This window comes from Haematobia irritans, chromosome 3 (genome assembly GCF_050003625.1).
Source record: "Haematobia irritans isolate KBUSLIRL chromosome 3, ASM5000362v1, whole genome shotgun sequence".
In the NCBI taxonomy this organism is placed as follows: Eukaryota; Metazoa; Arthropoda; class Insecta; order Diptera; family Muscidae; genus Haematobia; species Haematobia irritans.
Genome location: NC_134399.1, coordinates 64,902,156 through 64,927,313, shown reverse-complemented (window position 1 = coordinate 64,927,313; position 25,158 = coordinate 64,902,156). Strand labels below are relative to the sequence as shown.

General features: G+C 35.3%; 6 non-coding genes across 6 annotated transcripts; 5 read left to right on the top strand and 1 right to left on the bottom strand.

Annotated features, from left to right (window-relative positions):
* Nucleotides 1–6,882: 6,882 nt before the first annotated feature.
* On the bottom strand, nucleotides 6,883–6,964 carry TRNAS-UGA (transfer RNA serine (anticodon UGA)). Its single transcript has one exon. It is a non-coding gene; the product is annotated as a tRNA-Ser (tRNA).
* An 8,166-nt stretch (nucleotides 6,965–15,130) lies between these two features.
* On the top strand, nucleotides 15,131–15,202 carry TRNAG-UCC (transfer RNA glycine (anticodon UCC)). Its single transcript has one exon. It is a non-coding gene; the product is annotated as a tRNA-Gly (tRNA).
* Nucleotides 15,203–15,434: 232 nt separating this feature from the next.
* TRNAG-UCC (transfer RNA glycine (anticodon UCC)) lies at nucleotides 15,435–15,506 on the top strand. Its single transcript has one exon. It is a non-coding gene; the product is annotated as a tRNA-Gly (tRNA).
* A 637-nt stretch (nucleotides 15,507–16,143) lies between these two features.
* Nucleotides 16,144–16,215, top strand: TRNAG-UCC (transfer RNA glycine (anticodon UCC)). The gene has a single exon. It is a non-coding gene; the product is annotated as a tRNA-Gly (tRNA).
* Nucleotides 16,216–22,444: 6,229 nt separating this feature from the next.
* TRNAG-UCC (transfer RNA glycine (anticodon UCC)) lies at nucleotides 22,445–22,516 on the top strand. Its single transcript has one exon. It is a non-coding gene; the product is annotated as a tRNA-Gly (tRNA).
* A 154-nt stretch (nucleotides 22,517–22,670) lies between these two features.
* On the top strand, nucleotides 22,671–22,752 carry TRNAS-UGA (transfer RNA serine (anticodon UGA)). The gene has a single exon. It is a non-coding gene; the product is annotated as a tRNA-Ser (tRNA).
* The last annotated feature ends 2,406 nt before the right edge of the window (nucleotides 22,753–25,158 follow it).

The following is a 25,158-nucleotide window of genomic DNA, read 5'->3' as shown; positions in this document are numbered from 1 at the left end:
TATTGGGCGAAATATATATATGGGAGCTATATCTAAATCTCAACCGATTTCTTCCAAAATCAATAGGGATCTATTCTGAGCCAAAACACATACTTGTGCCAAATTTTAAGTCGATTGGACTAAAACTGCGACCTAGACTTTGATTACAAAAATGTGCATGTTTAATGCAATAACACAAAAGAGCATTTATGATTTATCAGGTGATACATATGTATTCGAGATATAGTGCAATTTTAGTAAGATTTAAAATTTTTGCTACTTAGCAGTGGCGATTTTACAAGGATATTGGTTAGATCCCGCCAAGATATATGCCCAAGTGTTGGTTGTGATATTATTTGGTCAATTCGGGCGACTTGAAGCCTTATTTAAAACTCAACCGTTCTGTGGAAATTCTGGCATTACAGTGTTTAGGATATGACTAAGATATGGGGAAATCGTCACAGAATTTTGTGTCAAGTGTGGGAATTTTGGCCATATTTGTATAAACCGGAAAAAACGAATATATGGAGGCTTTATCTAAATCTGAACCAAATTAGATCAAACTTGACACACTTAAATATCATATTAAATATATTCTCTGTGGAAACTATCCAGTCGATTGGAGGAAAATCTCATTGAAAATGGGTCTAAAATATGAAACAGTCTACCATATTTCCCCAACTCTGGTGTACGTATATATAGGAGCTATATATAATCTGAACCGATTTTGACTAAATTTGACATGCATAGTTAGAATAATAATTCTGCAATCTCTGCAAAATTTCACATAAATGGGGTATAACTATAGCCTCCGTGATCATATGAGTGTAAATCGGTCGAAAGCTTTGTATGAGAGTTATATCTAAATCTGAACCGATTTCAACCAAATTTGGCACTCTTACCGATACTATTAAACGTACTCCTTGTGACAAATGTGAAGCAACTCAGGGCAAAACTCTGGCTTTTGAGGCCATATAAGTCCAAATCGGACGAAAGATATATATGGGAGCTATATCTAAATCTGAACCGATTTCAACCAAATATGACACATTTACCGATACTACTAAACGTACTCCTTGTGCAAAATTTGAAGTAATTCAGGGCAAAACTCTGGCTTTTGAGGCCATATAAGTCCAAATCGGACGAAAGATATATATGGGAGCTATATCTAAATCTGAACCGATTTTAACCAAATTTGGCACACATAATGACACCGTTAAACGTACCTCTCGTGCAAAATTTGAAGCAAGTCAGGACAAAACTCTGGCTTTTGAGGTCATATAAGTGGAAATCGGACGAAAGATATATTTGGGAGCTATATCTAAATATGAACCGATTTCAATCAAATTTACCAAGCATTGGAAGAATACCAACCCTTTTCTCTGTGCAAAATTTCACGAAAATCGGTAGTAAACTTTGGCCTCTGTTGCCATATGAGTCTAAATCGGTGGAAAGATATATATGGGAGCTATATCTAAATCTGAACCGATTTGGATAATATTTTGCAAGTTTTTCGAAACTCATAAAATATTGGGATGTACGGAACTTGAAGAACATCGCTTGATAAACACGCCAATTATAACCAAATCGGGGATAAATATATATGACAGCTATATCTAAATCTGAACCGATTTTTTCCAAAATCAATAGCGACCGTCCTTGTTCCCCAAAACAACCCTGTGCCAAATTTGAGGACGATCGGACTTTAACTGCGACCTGTACTTTGCGCACAAAAATACATGAACAGACAGACAGACAGACGGACGGACAGACAGACGGACATCGCTGAATCGCCTCAGAATTTAATTCTAAGACGATCGGTATACTAAACGATGGGTCTCAGAATTTCCCTTCTTGGCATTACATACAAATGCACAAACTTATTATACCCTGTACCACAGTAGTGGTGAAGGGTATAAATATCGAAAATATTTAAATCTGAAGCAATTTTACGGAAACTTCGCAAAAGCTTATTTATGATTAATCGATCGATATATATGTATTAGAAGTTTAGGAAAATTAGAGACATTTTTACAACTTTTCGACTAAGCAGTGGCGATTTAACAAGGAAAATGTTGGTATTTTGACCATTTTTTTCGAAATCAGAAAAACATATATATGGGAGCTATATCTAAATCTGAACCGATGTCAACCAAATTTGGCACGCATAGCTACAATGCAAATTCTACTCCATGTGCAAAATTTCAACTAAATTGGAGTTAAAAATTGGCCTCTGTGGTCATATGAGTGTAAATCGGGCGAAAGCTATATATGGGAGATATATCTAAATCTGAACCGATGTCAACCAAATTTGGCACGCATAGCTACAATGCAAATTCTACTCCATGTGCAAAATTTCAACTAAATTGGAGTTAAAAATTGGCCTCTGTGGTCATATGAGTGTAAATCGGGCGAAAGCTATATATGGGAGCTATATCTAAATCTGAACCGATTTCAACCAAATTTGGCACGCATAGCTACAATGCTAATTCAACTCCCTGTGCAAAATTTCAACTAAATCGGAGCAAAATATTGGTCTCTGTGGGTAAATGAGTGTAAATCGGGCGAAAGCTATATATGGGAGCTATATCTAAATCTGAACCGATTTCAACCAAATTTGGCACGCATAGCTACGATGCTAATTCTACTCCCTGTGCAAAATTTCAACTAAATCGGAGTTAAAAATTGACCTCTGTGGTCATATGAGTGTAAATCGGGCGAAAGCTATATATGGGAGATATATCCAAATCTGAACCGATTTCAACCAAATTTGGGACGTATAGTTACAATGCTAATTGGTGAAGGGTATAAAAATAGGTTTAAAAAACTTGAATATTTGAAACTTGCGGCTTCCATGACGCCAAGAAGTCATATCGGGAGATCGGTCTATATGGGGGCTATATCAAAACAAAATTTAGCCCAGTCCTTCATGGGCCTAAAATAGCTGTAAATTTTCAATTTCATGAAAATCAAATAAAAATTGATGCTTCCAAGGCGCTAAAAGGATCAAAGGACTAAAAAAAATTATCCAGCTCTAGTTCAAAGCCATTGTAAATATTTGGCTGTAGAAGAAAAGTGCAGAGTTAAAGACTCTATAAAGAATGCAGAATAAGGTGTTGAAGGCAGTGGTAAAATTTCATATAGGCAAATTCGTTTATGTGGTTGTACAAATTCAATCAAAAAACTTTACTTGGAGCCAAAAATAAAAACAAATCTAAAATATATCAGATACTTCAAAATAAAATTGGTTTTGTTGTTTTTATTTTTATTTTAATTTCACAAAACAGATGCACATTTTTGAAACCTTTTTTCTTTCTTCTTTAATCCAGAGATTCAAAAGCTCATTTAATGTAAAGATAAATTCTTTAAATCCAAAAAATCTTAACTTTAGGAAAACTGTCCCTTAGTTCAAACACACGTCGACTCTTTATTATATCATCTTCAAAATTGAATGAAAACTGAAACAACAGCGAAGATTATATTTCATTTTAGTTATTTTATAATTTTTAATTATAATTTGTCCTTTTGAGCGCCCTAAAATTTGGGTGCAAAGACATTAATATTAGGTGATATCTTTTTTAAGTGTAGTTGGACACACTGCCCAGAATAAGCAAGTCCTTTATGTCACTGATAAGGGACCTTCTTCTAGTTAACTTTAGGTTAAAATTTCGGAACAAATAGTCTAGTTATTCTATGTTCGATTTGTAGTAAGTCCAATGTAAGTGTTAGTTAACTGGTTCATATCGAAAACTTGAGGGCTGAAAGTCTCTGTATGTAACATTAAGCTTGAGAGTCTCATTGATTGAAAACGAAACAAGATTAACTGATAAATACTGTAACGACAGGTTTTCCCGACTTTGGCTGGGGTAATACTCTCGGGTACGTCACAGAAGTATATTCCAGAGACTGAGATAAGGTTATTACAGTTTTAAGATAACAGGTTTTTATTGTCGTTAGAAGTTTTATGTTACAATGGTAAGCTTTAATAGATGAAGACGGTCTACTCTGGGGATATCCTACCTCAGTAATGCTGGTGACATTTTTGTGGGTTACAAAGCTTCTCTAAGTGGTTTCACTGCAATGTGGAACGCCGTTCGGAATCGGCTATAAAAAGGAGGTTCCTTGTCATTGAGCTCAACATGGAATCGGGCAGCACTCAGTGATAAGCGAGAAGTTCACCAATGTGAGCCTGATACATCGGGCTGCCACCTAACCTAACCTACTCTGGGGATATTCGGTGGTATGAGGCGGGATGACGCGATGGTGTGGGAAAGTGGGGTTTTGGTCAACGTGTAGATCTTTGGACGTGGTTAGCTGAGGAATGGGACAACAACGGGGAAGTGGGGAAATACGCGGCCAGAGTGGTCGCACACCTTTAACTTAATAATAATAATAATAAACAAATATATACGGCACAAGTATAAATTCGGCCAGGCCGAATCTTATGTACGCTCCACCATGGATTGCGTAGAAACTTATACTAAAAATGGTCATCCACAATTAAATTACTTGGGTTGCGGCCGATGGCAAGCCATCTTAAACTTCTTATCATCTTCTAAATTGTAAGTTAGTCCATTCGGGATATATAGTAGACAAAGGAAATGTCGATTAAATACGTATATATTCAATTCTTGACCGGTATATATAGGGAAGAAATAACTACGAACCGATATGAAATTTTATGCAGTAATTATAGAGCCAGAATTGAAATAGGGGGGCTTTTGATGGGGACTTTATACAGTTATGAACACGAGTCGACCAAAAATGGCAGATTTTTTTACTGTTTAGAAGATTAGTAGAATTCTTGATGTTTTGGAAGATTTTGCAGAATATTCCTCTCCAACTATGACATGCTTCATAAATTTTCTATAGAAATAACATTTTTACAAAATTTTCTATAGAAATAAATTTTTGACAACATTTTGTATAGAAATTATACTTTGACAAAATTTCCTAAACAAATAAAATGTTGGCAAAATTTTCTATAGAAATAAAATTTTGAAAAAATTTCTATAGTAATATAAAATTTTGACAAAATTTTCTATGGCAATAAAATGTTGGTACATTATTTTTGGCTCGAGTGGCAATCGTGATTTTTCTGTGATTGGGGATCGGTTTATGTGGAGGCTATATATAATATAGATCGATACGGGCTAATTTTGGCATGGTTGTTATCGGCTATATACTAGCGAAATGTACCAATTTTCACCCGGATCGGATGAATTTTGCTCCTTCAAGAGGCGCCGGAGGTCAAATCTGGGGATCTGTTTATATGGGGGTTATATATAATTATGAATCGATATCGACCAATTCTGGCATGTTTGTTGGAGTCCATATACTAACACCACGTACCAAATTTCAACCGGATCGGAAGAAATTTGGTTCTCTTAGAGGCTCCGCAAGCCAAATCTGGGGATTGGTTGATATGGGGGCTCTAAATAATTATAGACCGATGTGGACCAATTTTTGCATGGTTATTAGAGATCATATACTAACACCATGCACCAAATTTCAGCCGGATCGGATGAAATTTGCTTCTCTTAGAGGTTCCGCAAGCCCATTCAGGGGATCGGTTTATATGGGGGCTATATATAATTATGGACCGATGTGGACCAATTTTTGCACGGTTGTTAGAGACCATATACTAACACCATGTACCAAATTTCAATCGGATCGGATGAATTTTGCTCCTCCAAGAGGCTCTGCAAGCCAAATCTGAGCGTCGGTTTATATGGGGGCTCCGATATGGCCCATTTGCAATACAATCCGACCTACATCAATAACAACCACTTGTGCCAAGTTTCAAGTCGATAGCTTGTTTTGTTCGGAAGTTAGCGTGATTTCAACAGACGGACGAACGGACATGCTTAGATCGACTCAGAATTTCACCACGACCCAGAATATATATACTTTATGGGGTCTTAAAGCAATATTTCGACGTGTTACAAACTGAATGACAAAGTTAATATACCCTCCATCCTATGGTGGAGGGTATAAAAATACAAATAGGAGGAGATGAAGGATCATGTGACTAGAGTGATCGCACACCTCTAGCTGAGGAATAGCTAGAAGAGGATGAGGAAAAGGGAGCATGCAGCTAGAGTGATCGCACTCCTCTAGCGGTTGAATAGGAAAGAACGGGAGGAAAAGTAGGAACGCGAGACTGGGGAGATCGTACACCGTTAGCTGTGGATGAGGAAAGAAAGAACACGTGGCTAGATTGATCGCACACCTTTAGCTGTGGATGAGGAAAGGAAGTACACGTGGTTAGAATGATCGCACACCTGTAGTTGTGAGGATGAGGAAAAACGAGGAACACGTGACTAGATTGGTCGCACACCCATAGCTTAAATATTTACATTACCTTTCATTTCCCTTTCCAATATTCTACAATTTCAAAATATATTTACTATGGTGCTCACTTACCTCGTTAGCGTAATCTTCATGACTGCTGCAGACCGACTGACCGAGAAATCATTGATTTATAACGGCAACTTGTTTACTTCAATTACGCTAGGTTATTGTCTTATTATATAATATTGAAAATGCACTACTGCAACTAAAAATTTAATTCATTATTAACTATTATTATGGAAACGTCTTCCAGCATCACAATACTTCTCCTTATGTAAGTATCAGTTAACGGCACTTGTGTAGATTCTTGTTGGCTTTCCAATCGCATCACATAAAAATTCAGTCCCACAGTCAAATTTTTGAGGTAGATTTATAAGCGGACTAAATCTTAGCATGGACGGAACATGCCCTCTGTTCGAACAATTTTTGCCTGGTGCTGCCCATTCACAAATCGAGATTCAAGAAGATCGGATGACAAATTAGGTTCCGAATATCTTAAATAGTTAAACATATATGAAATTTAAAGAATTGTAAATTAAAAAAATTACTCGCTGCGGACAGGATTCGAACCTGTGCGGGTAGAACCCAATGGATTTCAAGTCCATCTCCTTAACCACTCGGACACCGCAGCTGTTGTGTCTCCGTTGTCTAAATTACTGTTTTGCCTCATTGGCTGCGTGCGTGTGTGTTTGGTGATGTATGTACATCATCGATATACGATTGCTTGCTGCGCGCAAGCAAACCGACGACAAATGCGCTGCTGAGTTATTGAATTAATAAAAGCTTTTTTCGATTATTCTCAAGTATTCTACTACGCACTTTTGAAGGAAGCTTTATTGTATTGGAGGGGCATATTGCTTGCTTTTATTTATTTTTTTTTTTGTATTTATGTTATTTATAAAGAAATGTTAATTAACACAGATTTTAAAAATGTACCTCAGCATATGACTATATACCGTAGGCCAAAAAGATATAGACGCCTAATGTAAAATTAACAGTATACGGTTGTTTGCCTACAGCGCGCACACACACATAATCCCAACTGAGATTACGATTCATTCAATTTCTCTTTGAAGAACGAGAATTGTCGTTCAAATCAGTGCATTTGCATTTATAAAGGGTGATTCTTTTGAGGTTAGGATTTTCATGCATTAGTATTTGACAGATCACGTGGGATTTCAGACATGGTGTCAAAGAGAAAGATGCTCAGTATGCTTTGACATTTCATCATGAATAGACTTACGATCTGCCACAACGTCGAATTTTCAGTGAATGGGCCCTAGAAAAGTTGGCAGAAAATCCGCTTTTTTATCGACAAATTTTGTTCAGCGATGAGGCTCATTTCTGGTTGAATGGCTACGTAAATAAGCAAAATTGCCGCATTTGGAGTGAAGAGCAACCAGAAGCCGTTCAAGAACTGCCCATGCATCCCGAAAAATGCACTGTTTGGTGTGGTTTGTACGCTGGTGGAATCATTGGACCGTATTTTTTCAAAGATGCTGTTGGACGCAACGTTACGGTGAATGGCGATCGCTATCGTTCGATGCTAACAAACTTTTTGTTGCCAAAAATGGAAGAACTGAACTTGGTTGACATGTGGTTTCAACAAGATGGCGCTACATGCCACACAGCTCGCGATTCTATGGCCATTTTGAGGGAAAACTTCGGAGAACAATTCATCTCAAGAAATGGACCGGTAAGTTGGCCACCAAGATCATGCGATTTGACGCCTTTAGACTATTTTTTGTGGGGATACGTCAAGTCTAAAGTCTACAGAAATAAGCCAGCAACTATTCCAGCTTTGGAAGACAACATTTCCGAAGAAATTCGGGCTATTCCGGCCGAAATGCTCGAAAAAGTTGCCCAAAATTGGACTTTCCGAATGGACCACCTAAGACGCAGCCGCGGTCAACATTTAAATGAAATTATCTTCAAAAAGTAAATGTCATGGACCAATCTAACGTTTCAAATAAAGAACCGATGAGATTTTGCAAATTTTATGCGTTTTTTTTTTAAAAAAAGTTATCAAGCTCTTAACAAATCACCCTTTATAGAGCTGGGTGTGCAGAATTATTTGTGTATTCTATTAGAAATTTCTATATTTCTTTATTGAAATGGAAATAATAAGAAAAGAAAGAAAATTAAAGACAAATGAAAAATTACAATTTTACAGAAACAAAGAGCGCCATCTATGGTGACCACACTATTAACTGCACTGTTAATTGACTTGGAACTGTTCCTGGCCTTTGCTGTATACGATGGATCATAGCTAGCTGTTAACAACATCTGAAAGACTTGGTCGAAATGTGTGCTTTTCAACCGCGAAAATAAACAGATTTTCATTACGTAAATCGAAATAGGCCCTTGTTAAAATGTTCTAGATAACCAAGATAACTAGAATCTGTTGGTATGCCTCTGGCTACATGCAAGCTCATACTGCGTGAGAAGGTTGTTATGATGGCGAATATCCGATGGGAGGATTTATGGGCTGCAATAACACTAAGGAAATATGGTCCCATCTGAACTTAAACCGTACACTAGATGTGTTAGTGTTTTCAAGACGTCAGATGCTAATGTTTTTGGAACAATCTGGTTGGTTCACCAAAGGAAAATAATTTAGTAGATTCAGCGGTTAAAACTAGAAGTGCACATATGTAATAGGCACTTTTAGTTAATGTGGTATCACAATGCACTAAATAGTTTAAGTGAGCGTGAGAGACAAAATAAAAACATGACATCGTGTTCATATTCAGGGATGATAAATAGCATTATTGAAATTGTACTGAATCAGCGTCAAAAAAGTACTTTTTAAGCCAAAAGGTAAATTTTTCAGTTTGCTTATGACAGATATCCGCCAGGCTTAAATGGTTAACATGCCTGCTTGCCATACAGATTATTATGATTTTATTGTGGTACTTCTTGAAATAATGCTGTAATTCAAAAATGTTCAAATCAGACACTATGCTCCCGATATAACGTGTGAAAACGACCTAAAACTGGAATGAGTTATTGTTTGATGCTTCTACCAACCATTTTAATTCTATCAAAACCTTAACATATCAATATCAAATTTCATGATGGTTGGAACTAAAGGTGATACGGTCAAAATTTGGTCAAGGGAAAACGTGTGTAAATCGGTGAAATCGTTTATTTAAAAAATCAAATTAAATTTCTTTTTCAAGTTCAATTAGTATAAAATTCAGGAAACATATTCAGTTAGGCTTTCGCTTTTCCAAATCCGAATTGCCGGGCCTCACGCTTGACACCTGCCATCAGATTTTGTACAGCCACCTTGTCCACCTTCTTCGCCGCAGAAAGCCAGTTTGCCTTGAACTGCTGCTTGTCCTAAGCAGTTTTTTGGTCTTCTTTAGGTTCCGCTTGACAATAGCCCAGTATTTCTCAATTGGGCGGAGCTCTGGCGTGTTGGGAGGGTTCTTGTCCTTGGGAACCACCTGCACGTTGTTGGCGGCGTACCACTGCATGGCCTTTTTACCGTAATGGCAAGATGCCAAATCCGGCCAAAACAGTACGGAACAACCGTGTTTCTTCAGGAAAGGCAGCAGACGTTTATTCAAACACTCTTTTACGTAAATTTAAACGATGCTTTTCAAGCCACAGGTACAGATGGCTTGCCAAACCAGATATTTCTTTGCGAACTGTGACAGTTTCATGTGCTTGAAAATATCTGCTACCTTTCCCCTTCCTTTTGCCGTATAAAACTCCTGTCCCGGAAGCTGCTTGTAGTCGGCTTTGACGTAGGTTTCGTCGTCCATTACCACGCAGTCAAACTTCGTCAGCATCGTTGTGTACAGCCTCCGGGATCGCGCTTTGGCCGTCGTATTTTGTTTATCATCGCGATTTGGAGTCACTACCTTCTTTTAAGTCGATAGTCCGGCTCGTTTTTTGGCTCAATGCACGGTTGTAGACACCCAGCTTATTTGCGGCATCTCGGAGAGAGAGTTTAGGGTTTCGCTTGTAACTACCGGCAACTCTCTTTGTCGTCTCAGCGGCTTCCGGGTTTTGATTTCCCCCCGATCAAGACTTGCTGGCTGTCGACAAACGTTCCCCAAACACTTTAATTACATTTGTAACGGTTGATTTGGCAACTTTTAGCGATTTTGCCAGCTTTGCGAGCGAGTAGCTCGGATTTTCGCGATGCGCGAGCAAAATTTTGATACGCTGCTCTTCTTGCTTGGACGGCATTTTGACAACTGAAGAGTGAATTCCAAAATCAAAATAGGAGCAACATTCTACACACACACCTTCAAAATGAGGGGTGTTCAGGTTTTTTAAATGCAAAATTGAAAGAAATACGTCAAGTTTATATTGACCAAATTTTGACCGTATCACCCTTTATACTCGTAGTCCTTTTCAATGACATAGCCACGACCGGCTTAATAAGAAATTCCGCGCAAAGAAGTCAATGCAGTGCCTTAAATAATTTTAAATGTATATTCCTAAATGTTAATATTTTAATTATTTTGTTCGCAAGACTAATATCTATATTATTTTGTATTATTGTGTTGTTATAAAATAAAAACAAACTTGAAATTTTTCTTTTATTACACAACTTATAATGGGAATACAACAGTACAGAAAACCTTCGAAATCGAAATGCTATCGAACTCGAAAACGAATCCGAAATAGATTCGTTAACGATCAATTATAGATATAGCGAAACCCTCTTTAACGAATCACTAGCAAGCCTTCGAAAACGAAGAGTTTGCTGGCAGCAAGAGCACGACATATGAACGTTTTTCGATTTTTTTTCGTACCATTCTCGATATCGTTTTCGATTGTTTTCTTCGAGAATCGTTAGAACATCATTATACCAACATCATTAGTGTAAAAACAATTTTTCAGTGCACAATAATTTGAAACTAATCCAATTCTGCGATAGATCATACATTACTCAATCAATAGCAATAGATGAATGAATGGACTGCACAGTAGCCTCGAATTTAGTCATAATTGTATGGATTTTTGAAGGGAAAGCCACGATAAATTTTTGGTTAAAAAATTAGTTCCCAATTTATTTGTGTTTAAGTTCGAAAAATTCATTAAAATGTGAATGTAACAACTAGAGCTGTCATTCGGGATCGGTTTGTATAAATGCCGGGATTCGCGATTTAAAAATATTAGATTCCGCGATCGCGGGTTTTTTTTTTTTGGGTGCCGAAATTTTCGGAATTCTTTTAATATTTTGAGTAATAACAATTAAAAATTGTAGAGCATTAATAAAATTTGGTTTTCAATTCAAAACAGTAACAAAAAACTTTCAAAAAAAGTATCGAAAGATCAAAAGTGTAAATTAAAAAGCAATTTAAAATTGCTACTTAACAAAAAAAATATGAACACAAAAATAAATTAAAAGCTATTTTATATTGCTTTCGTACTCAACAAACGATTTTAAGGATTTATTTTTATACTTCGTCGTTTAAAGTAACAACTTAAAAATATCATGGCATCCAAAGTTTCATCTGAAATACGTGATTTTATCTTATTGCAGATGAAAAACATATCTCACAGTCGACATTGGTCTAAGGCTATGGTCACACTAGGCAAACATTTGACCAAAATGAGTGTCAAACATTTTTCCAGAACCATTATCAAATTATCTGGATATCGGTTTTGGAAAATAATTCTACCATGATGTTAATTATCCAATATGAGCTAAAAATGTTTGGTGGTTTGGATGTAGCGACGAATTCTATTTTGATTTCTGTCAACTATTTGCCCAGTGTGACCATACCGTAAGGGTTGTTTATATTGAATGAATACACCAATTTCAATCTATTACGACAATACAATAAGCCAAATTGGGCCCGAATTTTTCGGGATTCAGCCCTAGTAACAAGAACGATAGGAGCATATTTTGATGTTGAGTGGATAGCTTGTTTCGTTCGCGATTTCCGCAGGTGGATGGACAGACATCGCTAGATCGACTCAGAGTTTCAACTTATTGGTCCTGAGTCCAATATTTCAATGTGTTACAAACGGAATAACACAGTTAGTATACCCCTATGGAGGGTATGTTCAAAGATTATAGAAGAGGAAGATGGGAGATTGGCTACTGAGCACATCAAACCATTTACCACATTAGTTTAATACTCGAACCAAACGCGTATACGACAAGTATTGACATAGCATTAAAATGCAAATAAAAACAAGTATATACGGCCGTAAGTTCGGCCAGGCCGCAGCTTAAGTACCCTCCACCATGGATTGCGTAGAAACTTCTACTGAAGCCGATGGCAAGGTATCTTAAAACTTCCTAACACCGTAATATATACCACATAGTCCATACGTGGTATATATTAAACTAAACAAGTATATAAGGCCGTAAGTTCGGCCAGGCCGAAGCTTATGTACCCTCCACCATGGATTGCGTAGAAACTTATACTGAAGCCGATGGCAAGGTATCTTAAAACTTCCTAACACCGTAATATATACCACATAGTCCATACGTGGTATATATTAAACTAAAAAAGGCCGATTAAATACGTATATAATTAAGTTTAAAGTTTCTTTAGAAATAAAATTTTGACAAAATTAAATTTTGACAACATTTTCTATAGATATAAAATTTTGACAAAATTTTCTATAGAAATAAAATTTGGAAAAAATTGTCTATAGAACAAAAATTTGGACAAAATTTTCTATAGAAATAACATTTTGACAATGTTTTCTATAAAAATTTTGGTAGATTATTTTTGGCTCGAGTGGCAACCATGATTATGAACCGATATGGACCAATTTTTGTGTGATTGGGGATCGGCTATATATAACTATAGACCGATATGGACCAATTTTGGCATGATTATTAGCGGCTTTATACTAACACGTTGAAAATTTCAACCGGATCGGATGAATTTTGCTCCTCCAAGAGGCTCCGGAGATCAAATCTGGGGAACGGTTTATATGGGGGCTCTATATAATTATGGACCGATATGGACCAATTCTTGCATGGTTGTTATATACCATATACTAACACCACGTACCAAATGTCAACCGGATCGGATGAATTTTGCTCCTCTACTATGCTACGGAGGTCAAATCTGGGGATCGGCTTATATGGGGGCTATATATAATTATGGATCGATGTGGACCAATTTTTGCATGGTCATTAGAGAACATATACCAACACCATGTACCAAATTTCAGCCAGAACGTATGGAATTTGCTTCTCTTAGAGGCTCCGCAAGCCAAATCGGGGGATCGGTTTATATGGGGGCTATATATAATTATGAACCGATGTGGAACAATTTTTGCATGGTTGTTAGAGACCATATACTTACACTATGTACCAAATTTCAGCCGGATCGTATGAAATTTGCTTCTCTTAGAGCAATCGCAAGCCAAATTTGGGGGTCCGTTTATATGGGGGCTATACGTAAAAGTGGACCGATATGGACCAATTTTTGCATGGTCGTTAGAGAACATATACCAACACCATGTACCAAATTTCAGCCGGAACGGATGAAATTTGCTTCTCTTAGTGGCTCCGCAAGCCAAATCGGGGGATCGGTTTATATGGGGGCTATATATAATTATGGACCGATGTGAACCAATTTTTGCATGGTTGTTAGAGATCATATACCAACACCATGTACCAAATTTCAGCCTGATCGGATAAAATTTGCTTCTTTTAGAGCAATCGCAAGCCAAATTTGGGGGTGCGTTTATATGGGGGCTATACGTAAAAGTGGACCGATATGGACCAATTTTTGCATGGTTGTTAGAGCCCATATAGTAACACCATGTACCAAATTTCAACCAGATCGGATGAAATTTGCTTCTCTTAGAGCAATCGCAAGCCAAATTTGGGGGTCCGTTTATATGGGGGCTATACGTAAAAGTGGACCGGGCCATATCGCAATCGTATTTGCAATACCGTCCGACCTACATCAATAACAACTACTTGTGCCAAGTTTCAAGTCGATAGCTTGTTGCGTTCGGAAGTTAGCGTGATTTCAACAGACGGACGGACATGCTCAGATCGACTCAGAATTTCACCACCACCCAGAATATATATACTTTATGGGGTCTTAGAGCAATATTTCGATGTGTTACAAACGGAATGACAAAGTTAATATAGCCCCATCCTATGGTGGAGGGTATAATAAATTAAGAGCACGAAATAAATTTCCATAAAGGGGAAAATGTAATTTTTTGTTGTTGCCTAAAATGTAACATTGTTTCATTAAGAAAATTACGTTTTTCATTTAAAAAATAAAAACGAAAAACAAATAAAAAATTACAAACATGTATGTAACTAACATGGTAAATGCAACATTTGGTATGACGCAAGCCAATTTCCTATCTTCCTCAAGTTTATTGTCTTTGATAACAACAAGGCCATTTCACATCTTCCTTTTCTATTGTCTTTGGCTCTAATATAGATACAACATAAAGAAACAATAATATATATAGTGCAGGCATTTTCTTTGAGTGTATATAAATATCTTGTGTGCGGAAGCATTCCCCCTTTAAGCACATCACAGCTATTTTAAGAATTGCGTCTAAAGATCTCATTGTGTTGCTAAGTGATTGTCGTCTCAGATTATGTGGTTTATCAGCAAACGAAGCCCATAAATGGGAAGAATGAGAACTAGGCCAAACTCTAAAACTAGGGTAGTATACTTATTATTATATTTGTTGTTTTTTTGTTTCGAGTGTTATATTTAGCATATATGAATGTACAGTTTTTGTTGTTAACTTGAAAAAAGTGGGTTTTATTTTTAGCTTTCGTATTGCTTTGTGTTTGTATTGAAGTTTTTATATAGCTGAAGCAGAGGCGTCGGTGGTGTAATGGTCAGCATAGTTGCCTTCCAAGCAGTTGATCCGGGTTCGATTCCCGGCCGACGCACACTTTTTTATGCGATGGAATGTTTAGATCTTTTACATTAATTGTTTTAAGAATAAATACTGATTGACATCGTTTCAAATGAATTTTGCTCTCACTTTAGTTAAGGATTGGGCTTAGTAGGTGTATGTGCTACATGAATTGAGTATGAAAATTATTTTCTTTTTTTGCGCATTTAAAATGTATGACTTCGATATTAGTATTTGAAGGAAATTAATCAAATGCTTAAACAGAGGCGTCGGTGGTGTAATGGTCAGCATAGTTGCCTTCCAAGCAGTTGATCCGGGTTCGATTCCCGGCCGACGCACATGTTTTTAATAAGGAAAATTTTAAAAATAATATTCAAATTAATCCAGAGATGATATTTCGGAGGGAGGATGTGGTGTTCGAACTTTATTCACTATCCCTGTCTTCTTGGAACATTATTATCCCAGAAAAAGCTGCGGCAATAATAGTTGAGAAATAAACCACCCTATTCATTTACCACCATTACTTTAGAGTAATAAAAATCCGATTTTCAACTAATTTTGATTATAACAAGCTAACGAGAAATACCATAAAACATATATAGTTGGTCGGATAAGTACTTAACTAGGCCTACATATTTTGTTGTGACTAAGAAATTATAACGCAAATGGAATTTTGTATGAATTTTATTTAAAAAAATTAGCTGATATTTAGTCGTTTTTATCATGTCGGATCTAGCCTGTATTTGAACTTGCAGATTCTGTTCCAAATTTAATAACAAATGAAGTTTCGTTGATAAAAACAAAATAATTTTAGAAAATGCTACATAACTTAAATTACGATTTTGGTCTACGACAATAAATTTTGCAATAACCATACTTGCTATAAACTAATCGGTTTCCGATCTTTAAGCTTAACTACTCTAAAACCTGAGCATTCTAGATGAAGGAGACTTGAGAACCAAGACTAAACAAGGGGCGTCGGTGGTGTAATGGTCAGCATAGTTGCCTTCCAAGCAGTTGATCCGGGTTCGATTCCCGGCCGACGCACACTTTTTATGAAACAAAATATTGCTGTGTTTTTAATTAAATTAAAAATTAGTTAATAAACAATTAAATTAAATAAATAAATTGTATAAATTAAATAAATAAATTGTATAATAGAATAACAATTATTGATCTATAACAAAATGATTAAAAACAAAAACAATCAAATATGATTAAAACAAGTTAAACTACACTCAAAAAAAAGTGAACTCTCTATTTCACTAAAGCCAATTTAACTTTATTTTAGTTCATGGAATTATTATGTTTGGAGAAAGTTTCCTTTACTCTAATAATTTTTTGTTTACGTTAGTTAAATTAACTAAAACCGAGGAAAAAACTAAACTCAAATGAAGCATAATGATTAACTAAATTCGTACCTTCTACAAAATAGTTCAGAATTTCTTTAAATTTGTAAATTTTACCAAAAATGCGTCCATCATGAACTTCGTATATCACTAAAGACATTCTTGCAATTTTGAACTCCAAGTTTTTCCTTCAAACTACAAAATTTTCTTTAACAAGTGAAAAAACTTAGTTATGTCTAATAAATTTTCTTGAATTTGTCGAAAAATATTTACTTATTTTGATGAAATCGGCGTGATGCCAACGTTTGTAATACTGTTTAGTTAAAATTTTCTACAAATATTCAAAGTTTTCTAAAATTAACCGAAACATTTCTTCCTGGTGGGTTCACTGTTTTTTCAGTGTATGTAGAAATCACATAAATTAATTAAAAATAAAATTATTATATGAGATGGAATGAAATTAAACGACTACATTATACGATAAAGTCAAGTTCTTTGAACTTATCGATTGATATTTATAAATTAACTTAGATTAATAAATGAAACTATGCGAATAAATTAAACAATTGGAGTTCAATTTTACAAAAATGTCTTTAGAGTCATACGAAGTTCATTATAGGCGCATTTGTGGTAAAATTTAAAAATTTTGAGAAACTCTAAACTGTTTTGTGGAAAACTTATTAAAGTCAAGGTAACATTCTTAAGACCAAAATTTTAGGAACATTTTACCAAGAATCTACCAAATTAAAAAAATCTTTAGTGTTGGCACGTTTTTAGTGTTGGAATTTTTCTATGACCATTTTTTTTTTGTTTAAATTTTAACGTTTCTTAATAGACTTTTTTGTCAGTTATTTTTAATTTTTGGTAAATCTGTTTTCATTTTATTTTTTCTCGACGTTTCGCTGGTGTGGGTTTCAGCTTCATAAGAAGAGTGTATTTAGTAAGGATTTTCTGTCAACAATTTAGTATATATTAATTATTATTATTTTTTATACCCTCCACCATAGGATGGGGGGTATATTAACTTTGTCATTCCGTTTGTAACACATCGAAATTATTTCGAAATAAGATTTGGCCTCCGGAGCCTCTTGGAGGAACTAAATTCATCCGATCCGGTTGAAATTTGGAACATGGTGTTAGAATGTGGTCTCTAATAAACACGCAAGAATTGGTCCATATCGGTCCATAATTATATATAGCCCCCATATAAACTGTTCCCCAGAGTTGATCTCCGGAGCCTCTTGGAGGAGCAAAATTCATCCGATCCGGTTGAAATTTGCAACGTGGTGTTAGTATAAGGCCGCTTATAACCATGTCATAATTGGTCCATATCGGTCTATAGTTATATATAGCCGATCCCCAATCACACAAAAATTGGTCCATATCGGTTAATAATCATGGTTGCCACTCCAGCCAAAAATAATCTACCAAAATTTTATTTTTATAGAAAACATTGTCAAAACGTTATTTCTATAGGAAAATTTGTCAAAATTTTATTTTTATAGAAAATTTTGTCAAAATTTTATTTCTATAAAAAATTTTGTCAAAATTTTATTTCTATAGAAATTTTTTTCCAAATTTTATTTCTATAGAAAATTTTTTCCAAATTTTATTTCTATAGAAAATTTTTTCCAAATTTTATTTCTATAGAAAATTTTTTCCAAATTTTACTTCTATAAAAAATGTTATCAAAACTTTATTTTGTCAAAATTTTATTTCTATAGAAACTTTAAACTTAATTATATACGTATTTAATCGGCCTTTTTTAGTTTAATATATACCACGTATGGATTATGTGGTATATATTACGGTGTTAGGAAGTTTTAAGATACCTTGCCATCGGCAAGTTTTACCGCAACCCAAGTAATACGATTGTGACAGTCTACAGTAGAAGTTTCTACGCAATCCATGGTGGAGGGTACATAAGCTTCGGCCTGGCCGAACTTACGGCCGTATATACTTGTTTTTTTGTTTTGATTTTAATATTCGTATCTTATTTTGAAGTTTTTCTTCAAAAGAAATGTTTTTTTATTTTATTTATTTATATTTTGATCTCTCCTACTAGTGACAATTTTTTGTATGTATTAAAATCCCTTGAATTGTAAATGCGTCGAATTTTAAATGTTATAAGGATTAATGAAGCAATTTTAAATGTTATAAGGATAAAAGTAGATCTTACTCACAATGGCTTATGATAGTATGATCTAACATCTAAATTAAAATTTTTTAATAATATTGAATTTATAGAAAATTTTGTTAAAATTTTTACTTCTACAGAAAATTTCATCAAATTTTAGTTCTATAGAATATTTTTTGGTAAATTTTATTTCTATAGAAAATTGAAATACCTTTTAGTTGGAGATGAATATTTTGGAAAATCTGCCAAAACTGCAAGAATTCTACCAAACAGTGAAATATCTATCATTTTTGGTAGAATTCTACCAACTGTGGCAACCCAGAATATTTATCGGTTTCAATTTTTAGTCGACATATCTCTGAATTCGAAAAGGTTATGAATCGATGATACGATTGGTAGTGAGTAGAAATATGATCCAGATATCTGATGAGAACCGTGTTTCTATTTATGTTGCTAAAGGACATCATGCGAATTCCAGGAAAATCAAGATGGTAAAAAAAAAATAAAATTGGTAGGATGTCTTCATTAGAACCATACAAAAAACGGCGGATTTTAAATGTGTACATGTTTTCAGTATCTACACTGAAAAAAAAGCATGTCCGGTTCCAAAGATTTTGTCTTTACTTTAAAAATTTTTGTATTGATTCCGAGCCAAAGAAGCGGAGAATACAAGTAAGGATACTTTTAAGACACAATTCGCTTTTAAATTTGATTTTTGTGTACTTGCTTCTAGGAAGCACATTTTAATTTTTCGTTTTTTCAGCTGTTTTTCTTCATATGCTATCAAAGTCCTTTAAACCCGAGTTAACGACAACTTTATTTTCCAAATTTAGACTCGACTTCCAGTATAAATTATGCTATGTTTCAAGTAAAAAACGTCTTTTAAATAAAGTATTGAAAAACATGTCCTGTATTTGAACGATTTTTTGCTTTGTAGTCAAGATGCAAAAAGACAACAAATTTAAAGACAATTTCATTAAATTTAAAGAATTTTTCTTAATTATTAAAGTCAAGTTGACCTTAGCTCAAAAATTTTGTCTTTCATGTTATGATACCCATTTTTAAGTTAAAGCACCTAATTATAAGGACAATACGACTTCATTCAAAAGTTTATCGACTTTTGGACAAGGAAAAAAACTTTATATTAGAGAAATGCGTCTTGAATGCTAAGCAAAATTAGCTTTCGTATTTTAAAGACATGAAATCTTTGACCTCACGACAATATTTTTTTTTTCAGTGTAGAGAAAATAGTAATTTTGTCAAGTCATAATAAAATGTACCAAAATCTATAATAATATTCTGCTTTCTCCAAAAACGATCTTGCCTTTGCTCATCTAAGTACAATTTTTGGATAGATTCTCTTTAAATTATTCACAAATTATCCCCCTTGTTCTCGTTTACGAATTTGCAAAACGCAAAATGAACCACAACCTATATTTTCTGAACCAAAATTATATATACTAATATGAAATTTTTAAACATGGATAAGAAATTTAATTGGAACAAAACTTGGAATGGTTCAAAAGTTATTGACAATTTAAAACTTTTCGTTTTGCGAATTGGAACAGGGGGTTAGCCTAAAAATTATTTTCAAAATTTCATGGGGATCCATATTTGTTGAATATTTACGTTTCAAAAATGTTTGGATCGATAGAGCAGGGTGTGTGCGGGCGAACTATGAAACATAAAGTTGAGAGTTCGATTCCCATCGACGACAGTGGGAACATTTTCAGATTTACTGGATGTCATTGCCAACCTTTTTTAATAGGAGAACGGTTTCAAGCGTTAAATTTTAGGAAATCCACAAAAAACTAACTTGAGTTCATTAGGATTGCAAAATTCTCTTAAACTTTGTTTTGTTTTTTGACGATAATATTTAATATTCACTATTATGAGAATTGTTTAAATACTTCATATATCATTAAATTCTATATAAGACTAGCGTAACCCGGCCCGCTTCGCTGCGCATTCCGAAGCATATTTGTAGGAACAATTTGCGTTAACTTAGTCAACCATATCCTTCGTGCTGAAAACAAATTCGAAAATACGGAGGATATTCATATGTAAAACGGTTCGTCTTAATAAATGTCTGGGAGAGGGTGTACCCTTTCCTCCAAATTTTTTAAATAATGTTCTGTATTCAAGTAGTTGGACAATCTTCTATATTTCTTGAGAATTTTAAGTGTGGTTTGTTTGAAAGGTATCCTTCTCCTCAAAATTAAGCACTATATTATAATAACATACAAAGAATTACTGTTTCCCATCCAATAAATCGGAAAAAGCAAAAGTAGTAAAAAAGTTTACCACATTAACCCTCTATGTTGGCTGCCAATTTCATGTAAATTTAAGTTCGTTACTAAAAAGAAGTCTGGCAGAAGCCTGTGCAAAAATCATAAAATTATGTACCGAGTTCCCATTTATGGACAACCCTCTACTTTCAATTTAAGAAAAAAAAAACGGACAAAAGGGAACCCTCTCCCCACCTTCACTCCACACCGACCTGATATCGGAATTATAAGCCTAAAGGGGCGGCCTCTCTTCCGTCCAAATATCCCAAAGTCAGGTATCAACTATTAATATCGTAACCTCTCCCCACTCCTCTGTAAATTTCAAGTAACTCGGTAAAGTTTAATTGTTTCTCTGTATGTACTTAAGAGAAGCCGATGTCTCCCTATGTCCCTTTGTTTTTATTAAAAAATCAGAAACCTGATATAAATTTCATAACCTCGCCCATTTTTTCCGTAAAATTTCAGTCGGGGAATTTAGTTTTGTTTTCACTGTACTTTAAAAAAAAGTCGGGCAAAGGGGTTGAACCCGACCCACCCCCCCCCCCCCTTCCGAGCAAATATCGAAAAGTAATGTAGAGGATTTTTGTCTAGATGCCAACCCCAACATTCAATGAAAATTTCAAGCAAATCGCATAATTTTGTTCCAAGTTTCAAAAAGTAGGGCAAGGGGGAGGTCCCTCTCCCCGTCGACATATGAAATCATCAGGTATCCGATATTAATTAAATAACCTCACCGCATGTTCTCTGTAAATCTCAGATAATTTAGAGAATTTTAGTTTTTCCACTGTACTTTAAAAAATGTCGAACAAAGGGGAGGTCCCCCTCCGCCACCAAATATCGAAATATAAAGTAGCGGATCTTTGTCTAGCTGCCAACCCCAACATTCAATGAAAATTTCAAGCAAATCGGTCAACTTTGGTCCAAATTTCAAAAAGTCCGACAAAGGGGAGGTCCCCCTCCGCGACCAGGTGTCAAAAAATGAGGTACCTTATTTTCACCACATGAACGCCCCCTACGATCTCTGAAAGTTTCAAGTAAATCGGTTCAGCCGTTTCGTAGCCAACTCGGACCATACAAACAAACAAAAAGTCGCTTAAGGGGAGGTACCCCCTCCCGATCAAATTTCGAAAAAAAAAATTGCGAATCTTTGTCTAGGGATCACCCCCTACCATCCCTGAAAACTTCGTGCAAATCGGTCAAGTTTGGTTTAATTTTCAAAAAGTCGGACAAAGGGGAGGTTCCTCTCCGCGACCATATGTCAAAAAATGAGGTACCCTATTTTCAGCACATGAGTGCCCCCCACGATCTCTGAAAGTTTCAAGTAAATCGGTTCAGCCGTTTTCGCGCCAACCCGGAACATACAAATAAACAAACAAACAAACAAACAAATAAACAAACATAATTTGAATTTTATATATATAGATTGATACTTTTTTATTTTCTTGTCTAAGTCTAATTAACGATGTAGAAATCACAACGAATGAAACGAGTGAGTGCCAGAGGCGTCGGTGGTGTAATGGTCAGCATAGTTGCCTTCCAAGCAGTTGATCCGGGTTCGATTCCCGGCCGACGCACACTTTTTTGAAGACTTGGTTTTTTTTAAATAAGTAACATAAACGATTAATGTTTACTGCTATATGCTATAGATTTTTATTATTGTTTTAAATTTTAGATTATAGTTTTATACATATATATTTTTGTTTGATTTTTGTCACCCATTAATCAACAGCTGCGGTGTCCGAGTGGTTAAGGAGATGGACTTGAAATCCATTGGGTTCTACCCGCACAGGTTCGAATCCTGTCCGCAGCGAGAATTTTTTGAACTGAATATTTCACAGCTTAAAGCTGAGTACTATGTTCAGTTTTCAAGCTGAAAAACAGCTTGTTTTCACGTTTACTTTTTTAAATTAATTAAATTATAAATACAAAATGGTTCACAATCAATTCCTTAGATGTTTTCCCCTCATTATTTCACAAGACTTTACAAAAATATAATCGTCTTCATACAGATTTTTGTACTTTTAATTTTGTGTTTTGGTGAAAAATACGAACATAGTACTCACCTTAAAGTTCGATGGACTTTTGGAAAATATATTTAGAGATGGCATATGTTCTGGGTAAGCTCGGAAACGGCTGAGCCGATTTAATTGAAATTTTCTGAGAAACATAGAGGGGTTATTATGTGGTGAAAATAGTGTAACTATTTTTCATATATCTGGTAGGGGAGATCCACTTACCCGACGTTTTGTAAATTAGATCAAAGTTCTCCGATTTGCTTTCAATTTTCACGGAAGGTTGAGGATGGCATCTAGACAAAGCTACAACTTTTAATTTTACGATATTTGGTCCTCTCTTTGGCCTACAGTGAAAAAACTAAACTTCTCCGATTTACTTGAAAATTTTGGAGGACATATGGGGAGATTCTGCAGCAAATTTAGACCGCGAGAACCTCTTGTCCGACTTTTTGTAAATCGGAGCAAAATTCTCGGGTTTGATTGACATTTTCACGGAATGTTGGGGGTGGCGCCTAGACAAAGTTCCGCTTTTTTTATTTTTCGATATTTGATCGGGGAGTTGATCACCTTTGCTCCAATTTTCGTAAAGTGAAAAAACCAAGCTTCTCTGATTTACTTGAAATTCACAGTGGATGTGAGCGGAGGTTATACAGTTAATATGAGGTACCTGATTTTTTAGTGTTTGGTCGGTAATGGGACCTCTCCACAGTGCACTGAAACCGGCCAAAAAATGTGCTCCGATTTTTATTCTAACTTCTGTTTTTAGTAGTCCATGGCATTGAGCTTGAATTTTAAACTTTTGTTGGTCGAAAATGGGGTAAAATTACGTGTATGGTGTAAAAGAACGAATGGTCCGATTTTAGCCAATTTAAATATTTTGCGTAAATATTGGTGGTGGCTTTTAAACTAAAATAAAAATAATAAATTTAAGCAAATTAAAATATTGAAATTTTTTTAATATTTGGGATTTTTCTACTCAAAATGGATATTTTACAAAGGACGACAAAAAACTTATATATTTCTCAAATTTTTTATTCGTTCTCACACAATTTTTTAGGGTATATTACTGAATAAAATATTTTTACTTTTGGTAAAAACTTATAACAACGATTTTTGTTATAATTGTTGTTAGTTTTCCATTCAAAAAATAAAATTTTGCTAATTTGGAATAAGTAACGGTATTTTTGCAAAACTTTATAAATCAAGTGAAAATTTCAATTTTATTATATCCTCCACCATAGGATGGGGGTATATTAACTTTGTCATTCCGTTTCTAACACATCGAAATATTGCTCTAAGACCCCCATAAAGTATATATATTCTGGGTCGTGGTGAAATTCTGAGTCGATCTGAGCATGTCCGTCCGTCCGTCCGTCTGTTGAAATCACGCTGGCACAAGTAGTTGTTATTGATGTAGGTCGGATGGTATTGAAAATGTTCCATATCGGTCCACTTTTACGTATAGCCCCCATATAAACGGACCTCAAAATTTGGTTTGCGATTGCTCTAAGAGAAGCAAATTTCATTCGATCCGGCTGAAATTTGGTACATGGTGTAAGTATATGGTCTCTAACAACCATGCACAAATTGGTCCATATCGGTCCACTTTTACGTATAGCCCCCATATAAACGGACCCCCAAATTTGGGTTGGGATTGCTCTAAGAGAAGCAAATTTCATCCGATCCGGCTGAAATGTGGTACATGGAGTAAGTATATGGCCTCTAACAACTATGCAAAAATTGGTTCACATCGGTCCATAATTATATATAGCCCCCATATAAAACGATCCCCCGATTTGGCTTGAGGAGCCTCTAAGAGAAGCAAATTTCATCCGATCCGGTTGAAATTTGGTACGTGGTGTTAGTATATGGTCTCTAATGACCATGCAAAAAATGGTCCACATCGGTCCATAATTATATATAGCCCCTATATAAACCGATCCCCAGATTTGACCTCCGGCGCCTCTTGCAGGAGCAAAATTTATCAGATCCGGTTGAAATTTGGTACGTGGTGTTAGTATATGGTCTCTAAAAACCATGCTAGAATTGGTCCATATCGGCCCATAATTATATATAGCCTCCATATGAACCGATTCTCCAGATTTGACCTGCGGAGCCTCTTGGAAGACCAAAATTAATCTGATTCAGTTGAAATTTGATACGTGGTGTTAGTATATGGCGTCAAACACCCATGCAAATAT